The following is a 6,080-nucleotide window of genomic DNA, read 5'->3' on the forward strand; positions in this document are numbered from 1 at the left end:
GCCCCGTCTTATTATTATTATCATATATCAATACTACCTCTTTTTATGTTTGATCTGGCTGCTTTTAAAAAGCGGCGCCATGGCAACCTAACATTTGTCTTCTTATCCAACACTTGGGCTTTATGTTCCTGGTGAGGCGAGTCTGTCCAAGGTTTCTTCTTCTTTTTTCTCTCTGACTGTGACCAGACACATTATTCATACTCAGTGAACTCATTTGATACCGCGCCAAACAGAAACTGTACAACAAAAGTACAGGTTTTGATATTGAAAAAAACTGAACTAAAATAATATCTATTTACAAAAGCGACATTTCCAATGGAAATAAAATTAACACAAATAACCAGCAAAAACTACCCAATTATTTTAGTTGCCCTAACCTCAATAAAGGATTGATATGGGTTTTGTATTACCACTTGTTGCTTTAATACAAATCACACAAAAGAATCTGATACAAATAATACATTAAAAACATTCTTAAATACATTTAACAAATTGATGCTGCAACACAAATATCTCTAAACTTTTAGTTCATACCTTGTGTAGTGATAATACCTCCAAACTCTATATTTTGAAGTAAGATGCATTCAATGGTCTTTAACACAAGTAATAGCTTCTATACTCTGGGTATGTAACAGCTGATGCCTTAACACATAAACCTCAAATATTTTCAACATTTTATGCTCTACTCAGTAATACTTCTAAACAATGTAAATGATAAATGGGTTGTACTTGTAAAGCGCTTTTCTACCTTCAAGGTACTCAAAGCGCTTTGACACTAATTCCACATTCACCCATTCACACACACATTCACACACTGATGGAGGGAGCTGCCATGCAAGGCGCTAACCAGCACCCATCAGGAGCAAGGGTGAAGTGTCTTGCTCAGGACACAACGGATGTGACGAGGTTGGTACTAGGTGGGGATTGAACCAGGGACCCTCGGGTTGTGCACGGCCACTCTACCACTGCGCCACGCCGTCCCATATGTTTAAAAATGTTTGCATTATCACAAACAAAACCTTAACACAAATAATTTCTCTAAAATATTTTCAATGGTTGACCCAATCAAATTTTATTATATACTCAAATAAAACACCTACATTGTGTGTGTGTGTATATAAACACATTTTATATACACCATATTGCCAAAAGTATTTGGCCACCCATCCAAATGATCAGAATCAGGTATCCTAATCACTTGGCCTGGCCACAAGTGTATACAATCAAGCACTTAGGCATGGAGACTGTTTCTACAAACATCTGTGAAAGAATGGGTCGCTCTCAGGAGCTCAGTGATTTCCAGCGTGGAACTGTCATAGGATGCCACCTGTGCAACAAATCCAGTCGTGAAATTTCCTCGCACCGAAATATTCCAAAGTTAACTTTCGGCATTATTACTGTATGAAAAAATAGAAGAGTTTGGGAACAACAGCAACTCAGCCAACTGACAGATAGGGGTCAGCGGATGCTGGATCGCATAGTGCAGAGAGGTCGCCAACTTTCTGCACAGTCAGTTGCTACAGAGATCCAAACTTCATGTGACTTTCCAAATAGCCCACGTACAGTACGCAGAGAGCTTCATGGAATGGGTTTCCATGGCCGAGCAGCTGCATCTAAGGCGTACATCACCAAGTCCAATGCAAAGCGTCGGATGCAGTGGTGTAAAGCAAGTCGCCACTGGACTCTAGAGCAGTGGAGACATGTTCTCTGGAGTGATGGATCACACTTTTCCATCTGGCAATCTGATGGATGAGTCTGGGTTTGGAGGTTGCCAGGGGAACGGTACATTTCGGACTACATTGTGCCGAGTGTGAAATTTGGTGGCGGAGGAATTATAGTGTGGGGTTGTTTTTCAGGAGTTGGGCTTGGCCCCTTAGTTCCAATGAAATGAACTTTGAATGCTCCGGGATACCAAAACATTTTGGACATTTCTATGCTCCCAACCCTGTGGGAACAGTTTGGAGCGGGCCCATTCCTCTTCCAACATGACTGCACAAACCAAGGTCCATAAAGACATGTAGAGGGGGGCAAAAAAGTATTTAGTCAGCCACCGATTGTGCAATTTCTCCCACTTAAAATGTTGACAGAGGTCTGTAATTTTCATCATAGGTACACTTCAACTGTGAGACAGAATGTAAAAAAAATAAATAAATCCAGGAATTCACATTGTAGGAATTTTAAAGAATGTATTTGTAAATTATGGTGGAAAATAAGTATTTGGTCAACCATTCAAAGCTCTCACTGATGGAAGGAGGTTTTGGCTTAAAATCTCACGATACATGGCCCCATTCATTCTTTCCTTAACACGGATCAATCGTCCTGTCACCTTAGCAGAGAAACAGCCCCAAAGCATGATGTTTCCGCCCCCATGCTTCACAGTAGGTATGGTGTTCTTGGGATGCAACTCAGTATTCTTCTTCCTCCAAACACCACAAGTTGAATTTATACCAAAAAGTTCTATTTTGGTTTCATCTGACCACATGACATTCTCCCATGTGCTCTCTTGCAAACTTCAGACGGGCCTGGACATGCACTGGCTTAAGCAGGGAGACATGTCTGGCACAGCAGGATTTGATTCCCTGTCGGCGTAGTGTGTCACTGATGGTAACCTTTGTTACTTTGGTCCCAGCTCTCTGCAGGTCATTCACCAGGTCCCCCCGTGTGGTTCTGGGATTTTTTCTCACTGTTCTCATGATCATTTTGACCCCACGGGATGAGATCTTGCGTGGAGCCCCAGATCGAGGGAGATTATCAGTGGTCTTGTATGTCTTCCATTTACTGATAACTGCTCCCACAGTTGATTTTTTCGCACCAAGCTGCTTGCCTATTGTAGATTCACTCTTCTGGTGCAGGTCTACAATTATTTTCCTGTTGTCCTTCGACAGCTCTTTAGTCTTGGCCATAGTGGAGTTTGGAGTCTGACTGTTTGAGGCTGTGGACAGGTGTCTTTCATACAGATAACGAGTTCAAACAAGTGCCATTAATACAGGTAACGTGTGGAGGACAGAAGAGCTTCTTAAAGAAGAAGTTACAGGTCTGTGAGAACCAGAGATCTTACATGTTTGAAGTGACCAAATACTTATTTTCCACCATAATTTACAAATAAATTCTTTAAAATTCCTACAATGTGAATTCCTGTTTTTTTTTCTCACATTCTTTCTCTCACAGTTGAAGTGTACCTATGATGAAAATTACCGAGCTCTGTCACCATTTTAAGTGGGAGAACTTGCACAATCGGTGGCTCACTAAATACTTTTTTGCCCCACTGTATGAGAGAGTCTGGTGTGGATGAACTTGACTGGCCTGCACAGAGTCCTGACATGAACCCAATAGAACACCTTTGGAATGAATTAGAACGGACACTGAGAGGCCAGGCCTTCTCGACCAACATCAGTTGAGTGACCTCACCAATGCGCTTTGGAAGAATGGTGGAAAATTCCTATAAACACACTCCGCAACCTTGTGGACAGCCTTCCCAGAAGAGTTGAAGCTGTAAAAGGTGGACCGACATCATATTGAACCCTATTGGTTAGGAATGAGATGGCACTTCAAGTTCATATGTGAGACAAGGAAGGTGGCCAAATACTTTTGGCAATATAGTGTACCTCCAAATTGTATTTCTAAGTTTGATGCTAGGTTTGATGAAGACCCAGGACACGTTGGAAAGACTATGTCTCCCGGCTGGCCTGGGAACGCCTCGGGATCCCCCGGGGAGAGCTAGACGAAGTGGCTGGAGATAGGGAAGTCTGGGCTTCCCTGCTTAGGCTGCTGCCCCCGCGACCCGACCTCGGATAAGCGGAAGATGATGGATGGATGGATGGAGTTTGATGCTTCCAAACATTTTCAACAGTTGATGCATTAACACAAATAATACCGGCAAAATATTTTCAACAGCTGATGCATTACCTACCACAAATAATACCTAAATACTATATATAATGCTCGAACACAAATAACACCTCCAAAGTATGTTTAACAGCTGAAGCCTTCCCACAAATATCTGCAAAACATTTTCAACACTTGATGCATTACCACAAATAATAATTCCAAACTATATGTATTTTCAACATGTAATGATATATAAAATGCCACCAAATGAAAAAATTATGTTACGTTGTGTGTTTAATTTACCAACAGTAAAGCATAGACTTTTAAAACATTTATTTTTGAAGACGTTATTTGTAGTATGGCATTAGATGTTAAAATATATTTTAGAGGTGTTACTTGTTTTTGTGACTTGTATTATTTGTGTTAAGGCATCAACTGTTTTTTGTATAAAAATAATGTATATAGTTTGAAGGTATTGAATTCTTTGTGGTAAGGCATAAGGAGATTAAATTGCTTTAGTTGTATTAGTGGGTCATTTATTGTGTTAAGGCATCCATATAAAATGTGTCGTTCAGAGGTTTTATTTGGTTGTAATATTTGTGTCAAAGGCTTTCTTTATTAAAATACAGTACAGGACAAAAGTTTGGACACACCTTCTCATTCAATGGGTTTTCTTTATTTTCATGACTATTTACATTGTAGATTGTCACTGAAGGTATCAAAACTATAAGTGAACACTTGGAGTTATTAAGTACTTTACAAAAGTGAAATAACTGAATACATGTTTTATATTCTAGTTTCATCAAAATAGCCACCCTTTGCTCTGATTACTGCTTTGCACACTCTTGGTATTCTCTCGATGAGCTTCAAGCACACCTGTGAAGTGAAAACCATTTCAGGTGACTACCTCTTGAAGCTCATCGAGAGAATGCCAGGAGTGTACGAAAAAGTAATCAGAGTAAAGGGTGGCTATTTTGAAGAAGCTAGAATATAAAACATGTGTTCAGTTATTTCACCATTTTTTTGTTAAGTACATAACTCCACGTGTGCATTCATAGTTTTAATGCCTTCAGTGACAATCTACAATGTAAATAGTCATGGAAATAAAGAAAGAGCATTTAATGAGAGGTGTGTCCAAACTTTTGGCCTGTACTGTATCGTACATACAATGTGGTGGCAGTTGGTTATAGTATAACACACGATAACACAGTGACCAAATAATGCTTGTAAAATTGATCTTTTAACAGTCGATGCCTTTACACAAATAATTTAAGCCACATCAACTGTAAAGTTTTATATGTAAAGTAGCTTGTATAAGTAAGCTACCGTATTTTTCAGGTTATTAGTCGCTCCGGGGTATACATCGCACAGGCCAAAAATGCATAATAAAGAAGGAAAAAAACATATATATGTCGCACTGTAGTATAAGTCCCATTTTTGGGGGAAATTTATTTGATAAAATCCAACACCGAGAATAGATATTTGAAAGGCAATTTAAAATAAATGAAGAATAGTGAACGACAGGCTGAATAAGTGTACGTTATATGACGCATAAATAACCAACTGAGAAGGTGCCTGCTATGTTAACGTAACATATTATGGTAAGAGTCATTCAAATAACTATAACATATAGAACATGCTATACGTTTACCAAACAATCTGTCACTCTTAATTGATAAATCCCATGAAATCTTCTTCCTTGATGTCGCTTCTAAACAACTCTGCCAACTCCAAAGGTATGCGCCGCTTCCTCTTGTTTTCTGCTGCATATTTCACTACGTCCAGCTTGTAATCTGCAGTACATGATTTCCCTTTCGGTGCCATTTTTGTTCAGCCCTTCTCAGTTTTTATAAGTTACCGCCAACGATGAAATGATCCATTTTAATAGCTACGGCAGTAGCATATAGCAGTTAGCATTCCATGACCCACAATGCACTTCTGCCATGACCCGCCCCCGCCAAATTCTTATTGGCTGACGAGTGTGTGACGATTGCTGACATTTTCTTCGTCTCTTCCGCGAATGAGATAAATAATTTTTGATATTTAACGGTAATGTGTTAATAATTTCACACAAGTCGCTCCGGAGTATAAGTCGCACCCCCGGCCAAACTATGAAAAAAAACTGCGACGTATAGTCTGAAAAATACGGTATATTGAATTTTTGTATTGTTTGAACCCTCAACTACAGCACACAAATAATAGTTTTTTAAATGTTTATATTACTTTCCTTTGTACTTGTACTTTGTGTTACA

At 39.3% G+C, this 6,080-nt stretch overlaps 1 protein-coding gene across 3 annotated transcripts in view; it reads left to right on the forward strand.

The window, feature by feature from the left end:
• adcy7 (adenylate cyclase 7) overlaps positions 1–6,080 on the forward strand; it is a 211,624-nt gene that overhangs the window by 203,964 nt on the left and 1,580 nt on the right. The window lies entirely within an intron of this gene.

Source organism: Nerophis ophidion, linkage group LG02 (genome assembly GCF_033978795.1).
Source record: "Nerophis ophidion isolate RoL-2023_Sa linkage group LG02, RoL_Noph_v1.0, whole genome shotgun sequence".
NCBI classification, from domain to species: domain Eukaryota; kingdom Metazoa; phylum Chordata; class Actinopteri; order Syngnathiformes; family Syngnathidae; genus Nerophis; species Nerophis ophidion.